This window comes from Pogoniulus pusillus, chromosome 7 (genome assembly GCF_015220805.1).
Source record: "Pogoniulus pusillus isolate bPogPus1 chromosome 7, bPogPus1.pri, whole genome shotgun sequence".
In the NCBI taxonomy this organism is placed as follows: Eukaryota; Metazoa; Chordata; class Aves; order Piciformes; family Lybiidae; genus Pogoniulus; species Pogoniulus pusillus.
Window position 1 is genome coordinate 11316716 of NC_087270.1, and position 20913 is coordinate 11337628.

Below are 20913 nucleotides of genomic sequence, written 5' to 3' on the forward strand. Positions count from 1 at the left end.
GAAAGAAGTGGGGAACGTGCTGTGTGTGCATGGGGAAGGGATTGGCGATGATCAGTGTCATTCTGCTTGTCTAATACTCCTATCACATCTACTCCCTTATTTTTTCAGTAGCCTCAAGCTCAGTCCTCTAATCCTTTTCACCTTGCTTCAGTGCCCACCTCAGCTTCCTCCTGCTACTGCCTACCACAAGTATCTTTTAGTTCTCTTCTCTCCCCTGTGCCCCATCCCCAAATCTCTCCTGCCAAATTACCAACCCTTATTCAAAATCATGTGAGTGCATCTGGGTGTCATTCTCCCTGCATCTCCACTACAGGGTCTTTCAATCCTTCCCTCTGGTATTCCCTTTGTATGTTTTGGTCAGCTCACGCTTGACAAATCAGGTTGCATAAGACTCCTTCAAAAGATGGGGAAAAAGAAACTTAAAGATTGAATTCTCAAAGCAGACTCTGACAACTCAGTTGGTAGCAAGTTTGCTTACCTACTGACAGAGTAACAGCTTGAGGTAGTCTTTAGGGAATCTTCTGCAGCTAAATCTTCTAAAATGAATGATTGAAAGAGCTCCTTCTTCACATGAAGAACAAAGTTCAAGTTACACAACAAGTGAGGCTGTACTTATTTCTTATTTAGCATTTCTTAACAGCTGAATGATGGTTCTTCAGGGGGTGAAAACCCTGAAGAAACAAATGGCTTGATGCTTTACCTGCTTTTAGCCCAGCTCTCTTGCCAGATGTGCAATAGGATGGCAAAATAGATCAGGACCTAATTCAGCAGAAAAGTACTAACTTCCAGAAGAAATACGGAATTCAGGCCATACAAGTCAATAGCTGTAAAAACATTTCTGTAGCCAGTTTATGAGCTGCTGTGCAGTGGTATCATCAAGCACCATCTGAGGACTTGTGAAGGCTGTGCCACAGATAATTTACATGACACTCCCCACAACTACTCAAAGCAGAGGACAGAAAGTACACCCTGTCAGATCCAAGGGCATTTTGGGTTGAAGAGTATTTAAAATAGGAATATTTTTGTGCACGGAAAGCAGTGTCAATATTTGAGGAGAGCATAGCTGAGAGGACAGAGGTAGTGAGCAGAGCCCAGATAGTGTGGTAGAGCCATCAGACTGTCGGGCGAATGTTTAATATGTAGCACTGAACACCACCTCTGTTCAGTACATTACAAGGGAAAAAGGAAATGACAGGAGACAAAGCTGACTCCAGGGGAAAAAAAAGCTCCTAGAATATATGTTGAATGTAATAAATCAAATCTCAGTTTTAAGTACGTGAAGATATTTATTGTGGATCCTCTCATTACAGAGATCTGTGCTATTTACTGTTTCTATTTCTAGTGAGGAAGAAGCACTCTAGAAAAGTACAATAGAAACAAAAAGAAGGACAAAAATGTCCCCATTTTGTGAAGAGTGTCTATATATGAAACTCATTTGTATCAAACCTGACAGTTGGTAGAAAACAAGTGCAAAATTCCTTTAAAACAGAGATTTCACCCTTGTCAGCATTGCACTTTGGTGCCTTATTACTCAATCTTACTTTCACATTGTAGTTAAAAATTGAGATTATGTTCATTGATATGTCTTAAGGAGTCTTGATTTTCAGTCTGTCATAATTTAGTAAATGTGAAAATTAGGTAATAATGCAAACTATTTCTTTTTGAAGGATGAAGGTCTGCTTAAACTCTGAAAGTGTTACTTGCCAGCCATTTGTTTTCCTACCATAGGGTTCCCTAATAGTCTCAGCTGTTTGGTTTACTGAATGTTAGTTCATTTTAGTAGGTAAATTCTGAATTAAGAATTGTTGATGCATTAGCAGACTGCTTTGATACAAACTCGTGACCTATCCCAGGTGAAAATGGTATCTTCTTTTCAACACTTCAGTATTTATTTCATACATGTATACATTTATCAATTGACATTAGAGAGTTTTCCTTAAACTAACCTGTAAGTGCATCACAGAACCCATCCAGTTGGAAGAGTCTCAAGAATTATGCAGTCCAACCCTCATCTAGCATTGAAGGGTCAACACTAAACCATGTCCTTAAGTGCCAGGTCCACACACTGCTTAAATACATCCAGGGATGGTGACTCCACCACTGCCCTGGGCAGATGATTCCAATGTTTGATAGCCTCTTCAGTGAAGAAGTATTTCCTAATATCCAGCCTAAACCTTTCCTGGTGCAGCTTGAAACCATTTCCTCTAGTTCTGTCACTTGTCATCAAGGAGAAGAGGCTGTTGCCACCTCACTCCAACCTCCCTTCAAGTAGTTGTAGAGAGCATTGAGGTCTTCTCTCATCCTCCTCTTTTCCAGACCAAACAATTCAGGCTCTCTCAGATGCCTCTTGTAGGTCATGTGTTCCAGGCCCATCATGAGCCTCCTCGCCCTTCTCTGGACATGCTCCAGCAATTCAATGTCTTTTTGTAGTAAGGGGCCCAGAACTCAACACAACAATTGAGGTGTGGCCTCACCAGTGCTGAGTACAGAGGGATGATCACCTCCCTGTTCCTGCTAGCCACAGTGTTTCTAATACAAGCCAGGATGCCATAGGCTTTCTTGGCTACCTGGACATACACGTCCCTCTCCAAGTTGCAGTTTTCCAACCTATCATGTGGGAAGGACATGTGCTTGAGATTTCTCTCATTTGAATGCATGCTTCAGGCAACTTATTTATAAAATAGAACAAAGCTTGAAAATATCCCTTGCTTAAGAAGTATCAATTGGAGGAAAAAGTCACAAGTGTTCACAGGTTGGCTTTGCCTTTAGACAGCTGGTGAGTGGAGGAGGAAAGGAGAAAATCCTAGAGATCTTCTGAAAGAACTTTCACGGTGTCTAAGTCAGATGGATTGTATCTCCCCAGTTTCTCTCTAGTCAAAGAGAATACACTTCCTCTCTAGAGAATATTTCTTAGCAGCTGCTCTATCTGGGACCTAAAAGACATCAGATCCATGGTCGCTATCTTCTAGGACCATACGTTTCCTGATGGCTTGACCGTTGCAATCACTGACTCAGCGGTAAGAAGATACTGCAGTCAGTGGAGGTTATCCTCACAAGACAGCTCCAGTGAGGCTTTGAAGACACAGGCAGGGATGCACATGTGCCTGCCAAGGTGGACAGCCAGTCACATGAGGAGCCTACATTGTTTCTTTCTGTGCTATTGGCCCCATACATCTCCATGTCCCTTAGAAGCAGTTCAAGAAGGATTACTAACACAGTATAAATATACTATCAGCAGAAAGGTACAGCACAGGTCACACAACAGCAGGGACATCAGTTTGCATTGCAAACATGCTGGATAGTACTGGTGAGCTCTGTCACTCAGACCATTACACGTATCTGCAGAGAGGAGAACCTTCTACATACATTCCCATTTCCCTACAGAGAAACCGTGGCAGATACGATGCTCCACTTTTCCCTCGTGTTTTAACAAGCTCCGAGAGCCACATCGGGTCCCCCTCACTAGCCTCTCTCAGGACTCTGGGATTTAAGCTCTCTTCTGGAACAGTTACAGTATCACAGTATCACAGAATCATCAGGGTTGGAAGAGACCTCACAGATCATCAAGTCCAACCCTTTACGACAGAGCTCAAGGCTACACCATGGCACCAAGTGCCACATCCAATCTTGCCTTGAACAGCTCCAGGGACGGTGACTCCACCACCTCCCCGGGCAGCCCATTCCAGTGTCCAATGACTCTCTCAGTGAAGAACTTTCTCCTCACCTCCAGCCTAAATTTCCCCTGGCGTAGCTTGAGGCTGTGTCCTCTCGTTCTGGTGCTGGCCACCTGAGAGAAGAGAGCAACCTCCTCCTGGCCACAACCACCCCTCAGGTAGTTGTAGACAGCAATAAGGTCACTCCTGAGCCTCCTCTTCTCCAGACTAACCAATCCCAGCTCCCTCAGCCTCTCCTCATAGGGCTTGTGCTCGAGGCCTCTCACCAGCCTCGTCGCCCTTCTCTGGACACGCTCAAGCATCTCAATGTCCCTCCTAAACTGGGGGGCCCAAAACTGAACACAGTACTCAAGGTGTGGTCTAACCAGTGCAGAGTACAGGGGCAGAATGACCTCCCTGCTCCTGCTGACCACACCATTCCTGATGCAGGCCAGGATGCCACTGGCTCTCTTGGCCACCTGGGCACACTGCTGGCTCATGTTCAGGTGGGTATCAGTCAGCACCCCCAGATCCCTCTCTGTTTGGCTGCTCTCCAGCCACTCCGACCCCAGCCTGTATCTCTGCATGGGGTTGTTGTAGCCAAAGTGCAGCACCCTGCACTTGGAGCTATTGGACTCCATCCCATTGGACTCTGCCCATCTGTCCAGGCGGTCAAGGTTCCGCTGCAGAGCCATTCTGCCCTCCAACTCAGTCACATCTGCCCCCAGCTTGGTGTCATCTGCAAACTTGCTGATGACTGACTCCATGCCCTCATCCAGATCATCTATGAAGATGTTAAAGAGATCCCTGAGGGACACTACTAGTGACTGGCCGCCAGCTGGATGAGGTGCCATTCACCACCACTCTCTGGGTCCGGCCCTCCAGCCAGTTCCTAACCCAGCACAGAGTGTTGCCATCCAAGCCGCAGGCTGACAGCTTAGCCAGCAGTTTGCTGTGGGGGACAGTGTCAAAGGCCTTGCTGAAGTCCAGATAGACCACATCCACAGGCCTCCCCACATCCACCAAGCGGGTCACCTGATCATAGAAGGAGATCAGGTTGGAGAGGCAGGATCTGCCCTTCCTAAACCCATGCTGGCTGGACCTGAGCCCTTTGCCATCCCTCAGGTGTGCTCTTATCACTCCCAAGATAACCTGCTCCATCAGTTTCCCTGGCACTGAGGTCAGGCTGACAGGTCTGTAGTTCCCAGGTTCCTCCATCCGACCCTTGCTGTGGATGGGGACCACGTTGGCCATTTTCCAGTCTCCTGGGACCTCTCCGGTGAGCCAGGACTGCTGGAAAATGATGGAGAGCAGCTTGGCCAGCTCAGCTGCCAGCTCTCTCAGCACCCTGGGATGGATCCCATCTGGTCCCATGGACTTGTGGGTGTCCAGATGACTCAGCAGGTCCTGAACTAATTCTTCATGAATTTCCAGGGGAACACACTGCTCCCCGACCCCATCCCCCAGTTCAAGAGGCCACTTGCCCTGAACTCCTCCCTCCTTACTGTTGAAAACTGAGGCGAAGAAGGCATTCAGGACCTCAGCCTTTTCTTCGTCATCAGTTATAGTGTTCCCCTCCTGATCCAGTAAGGAGTGGAGGCTCTTCTTGCCCTTCTTTTTAGCATTGATAAATTTATAAAAGTGTTTTTTATTATCTTTCATGGAAGTGGCCAGCCTAAGTTCTAGCTGGGCCTTAGCCTCTCTAGTTGTTCTCCTGCATAATCTGGCTACCTCCTTAAACACATCAGGAGAAGCCTTCCCTTCCTTCCAAAGGTGATACACCCTCTTTTTCTCCCACAATTCCTTCAGGAGCTGTTTACTCATCCAGGCTGGTCGCCTTCCCCGCCGGCTCATCTTTCAGCACATGGGAACTTCCAGTTCCTGTGCCTTCAAAAGCTCCTGTTTAAAGTAGGTCCAACCATCCTGGACCCCCTTGTTTTTAAGGGCTGCTGCCCAGGGGACTTCGGAAATAAGTTTCTTAAGCAAATTGAAGTTTGCTCTCCGAAAGTCCAAGGTGTAGGTTTTGTTGTAGTGCCTCCCTATCTCCCTGCATATTGAAAACTCCACTATCTTGTGATCACTACACCCCAGGCAGCCTCCCACTGTCACATCTCCTACCAGCCCTTCTCTGTTGGAGAGCAGCAGGTCAAGCTGAGCTTGACCCCTAGTAGGCTCACTTAACAGCTAGGTCATGAAGCTGTCCTCCATGCACTCTAGAAATCTCCTGGACTGCCTCCTCTCTGCTGAATTAAGTTCCCAGCAGATATCTGGCAGGTTAAAGTCACCCACAAGGACAAGATCTGATGATCTTGAGACAGACTCCAACTGTTTGTAAAATATCTCATCTGCTTCCTCATCCTGGTTGGGTGGTCTATAACAGACTCCAACCAGGATGTCAGATTTATTAGTCCTCCCTCTGATTTTAACCCACAAGCTCTCAACCCCTTCGTCCCTCACCTCAAGCTCAGTGGCAAGGAGTGACTTGCTAATATACAGGGCCACCCCTCCTCCTCTTCTCCCTAGCCTATCTCTCCTGAAGAGGTTATATCCCCCCAGTGTAGCAGCCCAGTCATGCCTGTCATCCCACCAAGTTTCTGAAATGGCAACTATATCATAGTCACCCTGGTGGACCAGGACTTCCAATTCCTCCTGCTTGTTACCCAAGCTGCGTGCATTGGTGTAGATGCACTTCAGCTGGGCTCTCGGTTTCTCAATTGTCCCTAGTTTCCTTCCCACTCTCTCCTTCTCAGAGAGAGTAATTGCCTCACCCACCCCCTTCAGACCTAGTTTAAAGCCCACCTAATGAGCCCTGCCAACTCCAGTGCCAGGACTCTCCTGCCCCTCCTAGACAATTGCACCCCATCGCAATCAAGCAGGTCCGGCGCAGTAAAAGTTCCCCCATGGTCAAAGAACCCAAAATGCCACTGCTGGCACCATCCCTTGAGTTAATTGATCATGTACTGTACCAGGACCATCTTTGAGACAAAATGAAGATTAATGGCTCTTCCATCTAGCACTCCAGATAGCTGTGGATCTGTGGTGGTAGGTCCACCCAGAGCAACTGAGCTTCTCTAATGGTCCACCATGCTCATTCATAGTGGCTCGGAGCATACAAGGACACATCAGCTGTAGAGTTGGCACTTCATCAACTGGCAAGTACATGGAGAATTTAAGGCAAAGGCAGACTGAAGCAGCAGCTGGTTCTTAATCTATTGGGATCAGACAATTAGAGACAGAACACAGGAACAGCGTAGGAAGCACAATCTAGCTCGTTCTGTCACTTTCTCTACCCACACTCCTTTTTGCCTTCAGACAAGTCTGCAGATCGCTACAGAGCTGTACGGGTCACTCTAGTTGTCCTAGGCTGACAGGATCCTTAGCCAGTGTGCCATTCTATGTGGAGTTTTGGCAGAAGACCTGCCAAAAGAGGAGCACAATCTGAGCTCTGCATATGCAAACCCAGGAGACCCTGTTGAGGCAACAGTGCAGTGACAAGTTCATTAGCTCCTTCGGTAGCTCATTTGTTTGCTTATAAGTGACTGCTTTGTTCAGTTAATTGTTTTTGATTGGTGCACTCTTTTTCTTTCCTCGGTATCTCTTTGTTGCCCTTCCCTGAGGGGCAAGGTGTCCCTCTTGTAAATTAGAGAACAGAGGATCCAGTGCATAGCTAGTTCCAAAGGAGTGTCTCTGTGGAGAAAGGGGCAATGAAAACAGATACCCTTTATGGCTCCATTGCACAGAGTTTCAGCCTCGTGGCTCTCAGGGCCCTAGGAGACCTTAATCCACCAATCAGGGACATAACTACATGGGAGATGCAGACAGAGCACACAGATGTGTTCTTAGTGCTTAACATTCGTGCCTCACAGTGGAACAGTGTCCATTGTTAGCAGCGTGCAATCAAACCACCAGTTAGTCTTCTGATCAGCCAAGAGGCTTTACCCCTCCCTGTGCCACCTGTTCCTATGCTCTGAAGCACTGTATGGAGGCAGACTCCACTGGGAAGGAAGAAGCTCCAGTTCATACTTTGTTTTCCACATTTCTGCGTACTTTCTTTGGCTAAAATAGAAGATTACTCACAAAATCTACTAACATAGCCACAAACAAATCAAAGGAGCTTCTTTCAGACATGAAGGTCCCACTCCTCTTACATTCACAGACTGGACTCATAAACAAATGCATCTCATAGTGCTTCCAAAGGCTCCGCTAACGAAAGAGGTGTGGGATTGCACCCAGCTCCTAAGACGACGTTCCTGGGGATTTGATAGCGACTGTGGTGCTCAGGAAAGCTATGACCAGGCTGTCACCGGGTGCAGTTTCAGCTACACAGTTCTTCCTCCACCCTGTGGCTGCATCTGTCTTTACAGCCTCTTTCTGAGCAGCCAGGGAGCTGTCGCAGGCTACTGACATACCTTTTCCAGAAGCTGTAAGGTCGGAGGCCTTTTAAGATTGCCCATATGAAGTGCCAGATGGGGTGGGGCACAAGGGCAGACAAGAACTGACTTCAGTGTCTGAAGGGGGGCTACAAAAAGGCTGGGGACGGGCTTTTTAGGATATCAGAGAGTGACAGGACTAAGGGGAATGGATCATTCCCTGATCTAGGGTAGGGTGTCCCTGCCCATGGCAGTGGGGTTGGAACTAGATGATCCTTGTGGTTCCTTCCAACCCTGCATGATTCTACTTGGAAAGCACACTGGATGTCTAGAAAGAGCCTACTGAAAAGGGACACAGTCCCTCACCTGCAGAGCAAGGCTCCACACAGCACCTCCTCAGAGTAAATGGTAGCAGTGGATGCTTGTTGGCATCATGTCAGCACTTCTCAAAAACATTAATAACAAATCTGTGTTCTCCTTTAAACTTCACTCAATGCTAGAAATTTTTCAGGAAAGGAAAATGCAGTGGGAGCTTGCTTTGCAAATAGGCATGTCTGTAGAGACCTTTGTCAAATAGGGATGCAGAGTTTCTAGAATTGCTATTTAGCTTGTGATTTTCTGTTGACAGTATTTAAGGAACATATTTCAGAAGACTATATTTCTGGAGAACAGAAGGCTGAAGGGAGGCTAATTCAGGAGCCCTAGGGGGTCAGTCTTTTCTCCCTAGAAAGAAGTGATAGGGCAAAAAGAAATGGCTTCAGGTTGTGCCAGGGAAGATTTAGGTTGAATACTAAGAGAAATTTCTTCACCAAGAGTGTTCTTAAACCCTGGAACAGGCTCTCCAGGAAGGTGGCTGAGTCCCTATCTCTGAGAGGTGTTTAAAAGATGCAGAGATGTGGTGCTGAGTTACATGGTTTAGCATCAGACATGGTCAAGTTACTGTGCTAGTTTGAAGCAAGCTGGAATGTTTTGGTAGAAGAACTAGATAACGGGCAGTGAAATGAAAAACAATTGTGTCTACTTCTCTCACAGTCACGCTGAGAACTCTGGGAAGAAGAAAGACTTTTTTCTCCATTTTGTTCTCACTCTTGCTTTTGCCTTAGACCTGGTCACATCTCATTAACCTTGCTCCTACTAACCTTGCTCCCTAACCTCTTGGCTACACCTCTCTTCTTCCCGAGAACTGGGGTAAGGTTGAGAGGGCCGGGGGGAGGTGTTGGGGTGGTTTGAGAGCCCCTCCTGGGGACTCAGGTTTCTGGGAGGGGAGTTGTGCTTTTGTATTGTTTATCCTTTGTATATTTCTGTATATAATTGTATATAACTGTATATATTGTAAATAGCTGCTTGTAAATTCTGCTAGCTGTAAATAAATTGCTTCATCTATATTCCCAGGGTCCCTCTGAGTTAGCTGGGGCAAATACAAAAGTGTGGGGGGGCGGGGTAACCCCCAAACCATCACAGTTACATAACGCTTGGACTCAACCTTAAAGGTATTTTCCAGCCAAAACAATTCTGTGATGTGTTGTTGTTCAGGCCCAGTCAGCAACCAAGCCCCCATTCCCACTCCTGAGTAGGACAGGAAATAAAATAGGAGAAAAAGACAAAGCCCTGTGAGTTGGGATAAAGAGAGTTTAAGAGAACAGCACAAAAGAATAACAACAATCAGGGAAAGGAATGCTACTAATTAAATAATACATAGAGCAAGTGAAACAAAACAGCACTGACCACAGCAATCCAGCCCATCTGACCGATCCTCCACACAGCAGTCACCTCAAACTCCCACACCATAGCCCTTCCCTTATATAGTGGGCAGTCAGTGTGATCAGTTGGTTCAGCTGAGTATCTTGGCTGTGGCTCCACCCAGCTAATTATGACAGGGAAAAAAACACAAAAAACCCCAAACCAACCAACCAAAAAACCCCCAGCTCAAAACCTTAACCTTATCCAAGTTGAAGCCAAGGCAATGTGGTAGTATCACTGGTGTGATGTTACCACTGGTGTGGGATATGCAAAACACATATCTGCAGTATTTTAATTCCTCTACTGTTTTAATTAAAAAACCAAACTTTTAAACCAAAGAGTTACTTAAACATCTTTAGTGTTTATTTGTTGGTAGAACTGAAACAAGATCAAAAGGCTCCCAAACAGAGCCTAAAATTCTTGTACTTTATACCAGAATCCTGAGGCTGAGATGACACAATGAGTGTCTGTCATTTTTGTGGACTTTACTGTGATAGATACAATGGCCCCAGCTCTCAGTTGTATTAATGCCATATTAGTGCCAAGGGGTCAAGCTATTCAATGTCATGAATCCTGTTTCTTATCAAGGCTTAGGAGCATAGAAAATAGCAAAGCAATCATTGAGAGGCACACGGTAATTGTCTCCCTGTTTGCTGAAGAAAAACATAAAATGGAGAAGAAGAAAGGTGGATTTGCTGAATTCTGATCATGATGTTGGAGACAGATACAATACTGTGTTTACTTAGAGCATTTAAGGATGGATGATATCACTAGAGCATCTAGTCTAACCTCCAGCACATCACAAGCTGTTAGCATTCATACAGTGGTTCCTTTATCAGGCTTCATCAGCGGAGTTTGGCTAATGCTTATTTTCAGAGCACCAGTTATTGTGCCAAAAGAAATGAAGAATTTGCTGCTTCTATTAGCAGCTTGTTCCAGTGACTAATCTCGGTCTTAAAACGCATGCCATCTTGCAATTCGAAACAGGCATTTCGCCTTGCCTGTTACACTTTTCCTTGCTGGACTAAGAAGTCTGCTAATTCCCAGTATTTCCTCCCTGGGAAGGAGGAATTGCAATCAGATGACTTGCCAGTTTTTTGAGTCTGGGGGAGGGTGAGTTGAGTCAGGGTTTTGATAATAAACAGTACATTATTTTTATGCTCATCTGTAAGGCGTTTTCTGAGGTTTAATATAACTTGACACTAAAATTGCCTCATTTAAATTTGTCTTCTACAGATTACATATAGACTATAAATAGTTCATCAAGAATATCAAGGAAGATTTAGAAAACCTAATTATAGTTGAACTTGCTTTTCTAGTCATTTTACATGTGAATACTTATTTAAGGTTATTTTCCCTTTTCATCATTCTTTCATTCCCTCAGAATATTCTGATGCATTGGTGCTGAGATGATTTGCAAAATTTGGCTATTTTAGGGAGAAATTAGTAATGGATTGGACAATTCATTCTGAAATGTCTTTCCCCCATCCTTTCTGGTGCAGACAGCATTTATCCAAAGAAAGTAATAGTAATATTAATAGCAGTGAAACTGTATTAATCCAATATAGTTAAAGAGAAGCCTATTTCTAGAAGGAAACTGCTGTCAAAATTTTATGGAAGATAATGTCTACGGATAGTGAGGAATATCCTCTGTCTTCTCTACTCTCAAAGAGCTAATGCCCTGTCTACTCCATTTTTAATCTCTCTGTTCAGCTGCAGTATGATGGTTAACATCAGACTCCAGTGAAAGATCCTGCTTTGAAATACCATTTGTAGGACATTAAAGTAGATCTGGAGCGGTCCTGTTCCTTGTCTTTAGATGTATAAACACAACACATACTTCATTCATGTTCTAAGAATGGGAAAAGTTTTTATTTGTCTTATACCTTGTAATGATCTACACTTATTGAGGTGCCTCTGTGTTCACACAGGAATCATGTTTAATTTCATCATGTGTTTCCCCCATCACTGAGGGAAACCTCTCATACATCCCTGGGGTTACTTGTAGCTTCTTGCACTTACATATTGTGGTGGCTCTGGCACTGGGAAAATAGAGGGGGAGTGCCAAGGAACCCTCCATTCTCCATCTGGGAGCTTGCTCATCCTGCCTTCCACCAGCTCCTTTGGTCTAAGGAGAAGCTGTACAAAAAAAAAAGTTCTTTACTGAGTGAGAGAGAGCAGGGTTGTATTTGTTCTTCTTTTTTCCCCTTTAAGCACTCCACAGATTAGACATGTTAAAATCTCCCAGTCCCTTTACCCCCAGCTGGGGGGTAAAGTTGGAAGGACGGCTTCCTTCCAACGTTTCTGCTAGCTTCCATGTGAACTGGTCTGCTAAGAGGGCTGAGACACAGCAGAGTACCAGGGGCATTGGCTAGGAATAGATGAATGTTTACTTTAAGTAGCCCTGGAGTTAGTCTGGACTTGGTCCAGCAGAAGGTCCTGTTTTGTCTCCACAGCTCGCTTTGGCCACCTGCAGCAGTTCTTTCTCATGTACTTCTGTCTGTTTCCTTCCTGCCCTCTGGCTCTTCTGCTCCTCCCCTCCAGACTACTACTCTCCTGCTTCCTCAGTACAAATCAGCTTGCTTTCTTGGTTTCTTCTTGATTTCTTTCATCCTGGACACCATCTTTCCAAAAGAGATTCTTTGACTTCCAGGTAGAAGAAAATCTCTTTAGTTTCTTTCTAGTCTCTTCAATAGTGGGAGAAACAAACGAGTGGAAAATCCTAGTCTCCTATCCCACCATGTGCTGGTTACTGTGCCGTGGAGCTCCCAGAATCCAGTCACCTGCTACCTATGCACTAATAGGCTTCTGTGCTGATTTCTACAAGTGGTTCACGCAGAGCCAAGCTTTACTCCAGACATACTATGGAGTTCATCAGTGCTATGGTGCTCACTTCTTCCTCTTTTCTTTGTTTTTTTTATTTTTAATAGGAAAAAAATCCCACTTGTATAAATGAATTATTTTGCCTAAAAATGTGCTGTCACATAATTTCACCAGATATTGGGATGGAAAATTTAAGAATTAATTACATTAATGACAGGCACTTATGTACAGTGAGTTTATCACCTGCACACACATGTGGATGTGTGGGTGTGTAGCTGCAAAGCTGATGTGCATAGTTGTTAATAGCAGATAAAGCTGAAGGGAGGAAATTAAATTACTGTTGTAGTTCTTTGACTAGCACAAGCATAGTGCAAGAAAACAGCTGCAGAACTGTATGAAATCCTCAGTACTCTCTGAAAAAGGGTGAAACCAGTGCCACTGGAGAAAATTCTTGAATTAGGTGCTTTGTATTGCCCCAACCCCTGATACATTGTTTTGATACCTTTTACTGCAGACTCTGTCTACTGGAAAGCATAAACTCATTTATTACATCAACATATACTGATGGTCCAGATGTACCTATGCAGTCCCAATTGTACTTTCTTCTCACCTCATTTTATGGGAGTCATAGCTCCCGTTGCACCTGCCCTGCAGGTGCAGTTGCTTCCAATCATATGGAGTAATGAATCTTCTTGTCAGGCAGTGGATGCTCAGCCTCAGAGGTTATGAAGACCTGAATTTTCTCCTCCGTACTACTGCAACATGCTGACAATATCTGGAACAAAACAACCGCAGCAAAGAGACAAAGCTGGGGCCAAACTGTTGTTGGCTGAAAAGAGGCAGGCACTGAGAAGACATTCAGTGACTCTGCAGTCAGTTCACACTTTGCCCTTCAGAAAGCATTCCCACTCTATCCTGCACAGACCCACTTCAGGGCTCCTTATTATTCCCAAATATATGTTAGCTGTCACACCAGAAAGGGAAGCATGCTATTGCAAATGAAATCTGCTCAGCAGTTTTCCAGAGAAAATGTGCTCAGAAGCAGCAATGGGTGGCAGTATAAACTTCTGAAATGCTGGGAGCCACGTTGGGAAGCACTGTCTGAGCCTCTTTCAGGCAGCAGCTGCACTGTGCTGTGTGCCAGGCAGCCCTGCAGCCCAGCTGCGCAACCCCAGGGCACAGCGATTCCGCTGTATGTCGCCTGCCTTTGGAAAGACACCCAGGAGAGTAGTCTGGGAAGGATATGTGATGGATTCCTGCTATTCCTCATGCTTTCCAGACTAGTCAAATGAGACTGCTGAATACTTCTTCCCTCCACATTTGACACATCCAAAAAGAGCTGAGGAATTTTATGTCTCCCCTAGGATGTCCCTCCACACAATATTCAAAGGCATCCTTCAATCTGTCTGTTTCCATCTTTTCTTCTTGACCAAGAAAGGTGGGAGAACGACATCTCTACTGTTTTATTATGGTGGTTATACTGCTTCATTTTGCTAAATATACGAAAAAGTGAGGTTCCTTTCAGAATAAGGTGAAATGAAGCAAGAAGGGCCAAAGGAGGATTGCTTTAACCAGTGCTTGAATTTCCAGGGCCCTGGAAAGGTCTGTTTTTTCAGAGCAGAAAGACAAGTTACACCTTTTGAGAGCTCCTAGAAGGAGAAAGGGCTCCAAATCAACCCCTTTTAGACTTTCTAAAATCTAGATCTCCTCGGGGAAGTTAATGCAAGCAGAATTACAGCAAGTTACATCCTATTTTGATCATAATAATCTTTCCGTTTTAGCTACTGAAATAAGCTTGTGACTGTAAAGCAGCCATTGTTCCCTTCTATTTCTGACATCTGCCACCCACTTCCCCAGGAACAATTTGCCCCCATGTATTTTACCCTGCAAACTACACCTTTTCATGAATTAGCTCTGAGTTATCTCTCATCCTCGTCTCTGAACTCACCTAACCTTTCTTGACAGGTGAAAATACAACAGCAGCTTCGCTGGAAGCCTTTAATCCTCCAAAAAAGTCAGTGGTCCCGATGTAGCATCTGACACTAGATAACAAGACAGATTATCACAGGAGATATTTGCAGGTATTGCATTTGTGATGATAAAGACAAATACTAAGCAGCTCACAGGCCAGCTATTCAGTCTGCTTTCCAGAAGAGAAAAGTTTGGATCCAGGAAGAAGTCAAGGAAACGTCATAGTCTGTTAGGTCTCATGAGGTAAATTTCATTGAAGTGAAACACATCCCAGATGGCAAATGAGCCCCAGAGGATTCCTACAGCAAGTCTTTCAAGCGGCCAAAAAGTGCTGCTGTTTGCTCCTCTCTTCCTCCTCTGCACAAATTCCACTCTTTTGTTATATCACCGAGTTCTCCTCCAAAATAGTTAATCAAAGGAGAACTTTGTAACCCTTGACTTACGACAGCACTTTGATTACACTTGTGTGGTATTTGGAGACAAGCAAGCTGGTAAAGGCCACCTAGAGGAAACATGCTGTCACAGCTGGTATACATGTGGCCTTTCTTCTGGCTGAAGGCTGGATGTTAACATTTCTCTACAACTGTTAGGCTTTTTCCTTCTCTGGTTACTGCATTCAGTATGTCAGCTCTGATGGAGTATTGCAGTTTCTTAATAATCATTATGAATGATGATGCGTTTGTAAGTGTTTATTCCATGTCACACTCAATGGATCAATGGTTAAAATATATTTTGGAAGGATTATCTGGGGAGAATGGAGTGAATCTGAGCGGAGGAATAAAAGATCTGGCATTTTTTATCGTACAGGCATAGCAGTTTGCCTCAAAACAATACAACCACCTGCCCTAATTCAGGCTGGAAGGTGTTAAAATGCACAAATTAGCATTTCTTAGGCACAGATTGCTTTCTGGCACAACATGCAGGTGTGCATTTGATTCAGGAGCTGGCTGTAGAAACAGATATGTAGGGTGAATTAAGCCAAAAATGCTTTTTCGGCCTGGAGAATCACAGAACTGTTTTGGTTAGGAAAGATCAACCATTGGTGTAACACAACCACAGCCAATAGACTATGCCCTGAAGTGCCATGCATTTGTTGGACACTCCTAGGGACAGCGGCTCCACCCCCTCCCTGGGCAGTCTTTTCTAAAGCCTGACCACTCTTGCAGTAAATAGTATTTTTTTTAATATTCAACCTAAACCTCCCCTGGTGCCTCGAAGCCTTTCCTCTCAGAATTCCATCACTTGTTACTAGGGAGAAGAGACCAACAACCACCACAATGACAACAGTGAGGCCTCCCCTTAGCCTTCTCTTCTCCAAACCCAGTTCCCTCAGCCAATTATGTTAAAACCTCATTTCTAATTGGCTAAAGTAATCATATAGTCCTAAAAACTAAAGAATCTAGCATTAATTCTTGTTTTAGTCTATAGGTTTTCACTTTCCTTAACCCTGCTCTCTTCCCTTTTCTTTCAGCTTCCTTTTCCCGTGACAGAGACAAGCAAATAGTTATATCCCAAGATATAAGCCTGCACAAATACAGACAAATATAAAGTTTTGCCATTAAAAAAAAAGGTATGTAACATTTACAGTTGATCCTCTTTTATTTCTGTATGCACAAATATATACATACATATTATATATATATGTATACATTTGTATGTGTATATCTATACATATGAAGCCACATAAACTCATCTAAATGTATGAACACTCATAAAATTCTATATGCCAGCTTTTTTTCCTTTCTATAATGTTGTCAGTGCTTCATAAATTTATAAATATTTGACAAAATTTTATTTGACACATTCAAATCCCAAAGCAGACCATTCATCTGCTTCCCATACTGTTCATTCATGATTTATTTCCTCGCTGGCAAAACTGATTTATCACCTCTATTATGACTGGGTTTATGTCACTTTCCAATACTTGGAATCCTTGATTTTTTTACCAAAGCTCATTTCCTTTTTAAATTTGTTTCAAACATTCCATTATCATCTACTGTTCAAGGATCTGCATTTAAATTGATCTGTTATTATTTTCCATTCCATTGACCTAAGCTTGTCCTCCTCAACTATTTCAGTGCCAAATTCTGCAGAGCATGAAGAAGTTCAGTTGCAAGGAAGCGAACCAAGTGTGACAGGAATGGATGCACAGCCCTTCTGACAAGCAAGCCCCTCACCGTTTTCCTATGTTGTCTACAGACCTCACACCTCTGCAGGCAAGTTAATTTGGATCATGAAGAATCCAGTAGCCACACAACAGCTGCAAAGACTTGCTAGGAGATTTTGCCTGAGCACGTTACTTACTTCTGCGCCTGGTCAGAATGCGAGTTTCTTTTCAGCAGGAAGGGCTGAGGTGATGTTTCTCCTCATGTGAAGCAGAAACTTTTAAAACTGATTTTTCCCTTAATTGCAACATCTCCAGCAGCCTGCTAATAATGATAAAAGGTCCTGAACTCCGTACTGAGGAGAGAACACTGCTGATTCAGCTGCTATCACCACTTTGCTACAGTTCCTTTATTCAGTATTCAGGCTTTTTTCCCACCGGAGCACAGCTTCATTTCTTTGTGATCTGCCAGGCCTGTAATGCACAGGTGAGGAAGCAGAGATCCAGTCATGACCTCGAGCGCTCACATCCTGAGGCAAAAAAAGCAAAATGTGAGCAGGGCAATGTTGGGGGAGCAGCTGTGGCAGTGGTCCAGGCTACCCTCTCAAATCCACCAGTCTAGTCACCTTCCTCTGGGAAGGGCTGGAGAACAGCTCTCTGAGCAGCACTTGCAGCTTTGGCAAATGAATGCCTCTTTACACTTGCAAACAGACACTTGCATCTTGTATCAAGTGAGAGTAAAGGGCCGGCGAGGTGATCTCCTGTCAGAGTCCCCTTCAGGACCCACATCCCTTTCAGAACTGGATGCTGTGTTCACCAATGGCTTCTAACACGTGGATCGCATCTGCAGAGCTGCATAGGGTATGCTTTCTACCTTGTATTACTGAATCCTTCAGCTAAATAGTTTTTTCCAGAATTCACAACCCATATTCAAAAAAGTCAGTCTTTTCTTGATCCATTTTCTGAACTCTATCCACTTCTATGATGCCTTCTAAATCTGTTTTCGTCTGAATTTCCTCCACATGCTTCTCAATTCTTCCACACCAGGATGTAATACTCTAACCAAAATTTTACCAGTACTGAACAGAGTGAACTAAGAACCTCTCTGTGGCACATCAGTGTCCTTACCTCACCAGAGTCTGGCTTGCCCCTTTCTCAGTGGCATGACTAATAATAGGTCCGTGTCACTTTTAAATATTCTGAAACGTTTGTGCCTATCTCACTCACTAGTATTTTGTGTTTGAGCACTTGCCAGACATTAGGAGGGCAATTTCTGCCATCATCTCAGACAGGACTTGGGTAAAGTGGCTAAGTTGAAGACATCAGGATTCAGAGAGTCTGTGTTATTGTCCGAACATGACAATCTGATTCCTAAATGCAGGCAGTCAAACATGCAAAAAGAATCCTGCCCTCTGCTCCAGCCCTGCTGTGAATCACACCTGGGACAGACACAATCTCCACTCAAGCCCTGAAAGGGGCTCAGCCTGTTAGAAGGCCTTAGAGATTTGGTATACAGCAAAGTGCAGTGACCATGGAGAGTGCTACTGAGCAGCCTTGGATGGGGGAGGATGAGCCATGCCTTGGATACCCAAGCTTGGTTTTTTTATGGATCTGAAGACTTCTTTATTCAATGGGTAACGTGTTTTAGCTTGGCTTGCAATGTCAAGTCCGATAATGTGTGTGCACCACAATTTAAGGTTGTGTGTACATGGATGATTACACAGGATGATAATTTGTTAAGCCACACTAATTTAATGATATGCTAATACATTCAGTATTAGATTTGCCCTTTCCTTGTGAGCATGTGGTTTAGCTTGTGATGCTTTAGCATCATGTTGGCTCTCATTTGTCTGTGATCCACCTTTTCTCAAACAGCTCTTTTCACATCTGAGCTTTGATCATATCAGTACAGCATTTTGCCTTTTTTTCTTCACTGAATTACATCACATTTGATTTATAATGTGTGTCCATTTTTGGGGGGATCACTGAATTTTTGTCATATCCTCTACAGAACCTGTAACCACTCCTGCGTCTGTATCATATGGTCAAAAAATGCTACATTTTCCAGCAAATCATCACAGTTGTCAATGAAATTACTGCATAGCATTTAGAACAGGGTAGAGTTCTGTAAGATTCCCTCTTTGTTTCCCATTTGGAAGTCCCTTTAGATTTCATAGTGGGCCAGGGATGTGTGTACATTTAAAATAATCTTTCCAGGTGCATCAGACTTAATTTTACATCAGTTTTATTTGGACAATATTTTCCTAGTTTTATATAAAACTGTTACATTGGAACTGTATCAAAAGCCTTAATGAAGTGAAGCTCTATCACAGCCTCCTGTCTTTACCTAATCCATTAGACCATTCGTCCTGTCAGAGAAGAAAATTAAATTGGTTGACATGATGGGATGTTGGCACATCAGTGTCACCTTGTTTTTATCACCGTATTATCCTCTAGCTACCTATAAATTGATTGTTTAAAAATTCACATAACCTGTCCAGGCACCGTGTTGGGGCTGCAATAGGTTATGTAAGGCACTTGTCTACAATTCAGAATTTTCGCACTTCAGCTGTGCTGCTACAGTTAGAACAAGAACAGCCTTACACAAACCCACTGCCAGTGTCAACACAGTTCACCTGGAATAAATATGCTAATTCCAGAATGTGCACTCTGCACCTGACTATTTGGTTCAGCAACTGAAATAAAATATGCCACATCTCTGCCCCCGCTGCACTAACCATGCGACTAGTTCATCAGCATACGCTGTCCTCGTTGATACATGAGTTTGCCTGCAATACTAAGGCCGACCTGCAATTATCTGTAATACTATTTTGCAAGAACCAGCTTGCTTGCTACTCCCAAGATGCTTTCCAGATTGCAGGAAGGATCATCCCGTTCTAGGGAACTCATGAAGGCTAAGACAAGCTAAATGATTACTGGAATTTCAGTTAGAAGTGATCAAGGCTCTTCTTAGTTGTAAAATGTCAGTATAGAACTGCTATGAGTGATGCTCTCGATCATAATGACTACTGTTAGGAGACAGACAAAAAGGAATGCTAAGCTGTTTCAATGACCTGTTTCTAAACTTCATTTTCATTAGAACTGATGACATGTAGCTGGGAAATTTCGAGCCTTCCACAACAGGCATTAAATATGAAAATCCCTTTCTACAGGTTATGAGCCAGCAGAATCTTTAATTTTAGTGGTCTTACTGCCAAGACTTTTCACAGCTTCTTTGTTCACCACCTGTCCATGGTGCACCCAGCATCATTCATTAATTACAGAGATGTCAGCTTCCACCTCCAGTTGACTCATGATGCCAAATTTCATCATCTCCATGTTAGATTTTCAAACAAGTATCTTTTTTGGACTCTCTCTCTTCTTGGGAAGAGATCCCTGAGGGTACCTTCCAACCCACTTAACCATCCTTTCTTTTTCTGATAGCTGTGAAACAACTGACAACTGATGGGCTGCTGCGACAACTGCTCTTCGTTATAATTAACAGTCTCTCTCCTTTCCCCTCGGTTTCTCTCCTGTGTCTGCCTATCTGTTGTTTCTTACCCGACTGTTGGGTTGTAAACTCTATGTTAGGGGAAATTCAATGCACAATGTTGTCTTCCTCCTTAAATAGAGCTCTTAAGTATTATGATAGTATATGTAGTGAAAAAGCAGTAAAAATCCAACAATTCAAGTAACTAATACTCTTCTATGTCAAATAAGTTATTATCTGTCATAGTATTTCTGGTACCTCCTTTATTTAGGCTCAGAGACTTCACACATCTTCGTTTCATGCCTACCCTTGTTTCTTTCTTATCAGGAAGTGTGGCCAGTGAAAAGTACCAGTTTTTTTGCTGACATTCTAAAGCCATTCCCAGAAGGAGACTTCTCTGCCCTGGAAGGAGATGAAAAACATAAAGCAGGTTAGAAGTTCTGTTTGGATATTCTGTTGCAACCAGCAAAAACCACACAGAGATGTTCCACGATTTAGTTCTGCCCTGCAGAATGTTCTGATTCAAAATCAGTGTGCCTTATTCTGTACCTGTAGCATTAACCACTGTGAATCAAAACACATCAGTAGCAGTGCAGAGCTGACTACACCATCAGCCAAATTCCTTCAGTTTCGAAACGTGTCTGCCTTTGAATTCAGGTAAAATCCTACCAAAAGTTATTTTATTGAAAATCAGTTTCCTGACATTCAAAAGGCTACATGCCCAAAGCAATCATTTAGTGTGGTCTACAAACGGTCCTGTTG

General features: G+C 43.8%; 2 protein-coding genes and 2 long non-coding RNA genes across 9 annotated transcripts in view; 1 reads left to right on the forward strand and 3 right to left on the reverse strand.

Moving 5' to 3' along the window:
* Window positions 1-9869, reverse strand: part of CLN8 (CLN8 transmembrane ER and ERGIC protein) — a 28728-nt gene extending 18859 nt beyond the window's left edge. Inside the window, exons 1-2 of one of the 3 annotated variants that reach the window (XR_010302771.1) lie at window positions 9749-9869; window positions 479-564 (exon numbers count right to left, since the gene is read on the reverse strand). The gene's annotated coding sequence lies outside the window, so the exon portion shown is untranslated. The remainder of the gene's footprint in view (window positions 1-478; window positions 565-9748) is intronic. The other 2 variants (XM_064145887.1, XM_064145886.1) reach the window with 2 other exon arrangements.
* Window positions 1-20564, forward strand: part of LOC135176682 (uncharacterized) — a 32313-nt gene extending 11749 nt beyond the window's left edge. Inside the window, exons 2-4 of the long non-coding RNA XR_010302772.1 lie at window positions 16029-16127; window positions 16636-17522; window positions 20479-20564. This is a non-coding gene — a long non-coding RNA (uncharacterized LOC135176682). The remainder of the gene's footprint in view (window positions 1-16028; window positions 16128-16635; window positions 17523-20478) is intronic.
* LOC135176683 (uncharacterized) lies at window positions 10105-15338 on the reverse strand. The gene is made up of 3 exons (XR_010302773.1): window positions 14535-15338; window positions 13197-13361; window positions 10105-11902 (listed from the first exon to the last, which is right to left on the reverse strand). It is a non-coding gene; the product is annotated as an uncharacterized LOC135176683 (long non-coding RNA).
* DLGAP2 (DLG associated protein 2) overlaps window positions 18890-20913 on the reverse strand; it is a 465415-nt gene continuing 463391 nt past the window's right edge. For 3 of the 4 annotated variants that reach the window (XR_010302764.1, XR_010302762.1, XR_010302761.1), the window contains 2 exons: window positions 20410-20553; window positions 18890-19030 (listed from right to left, as the gene is read on the reverse strand). The gene's annotated coding sequence lies outside the window, so the exon portion shown is untranslated. The remainder of the gene's footprint in view (window positions 19031-20409; window positions 20554-20913) is intronic. The other variant, XR_010302763.1, reaches the window with a different exon arrangement.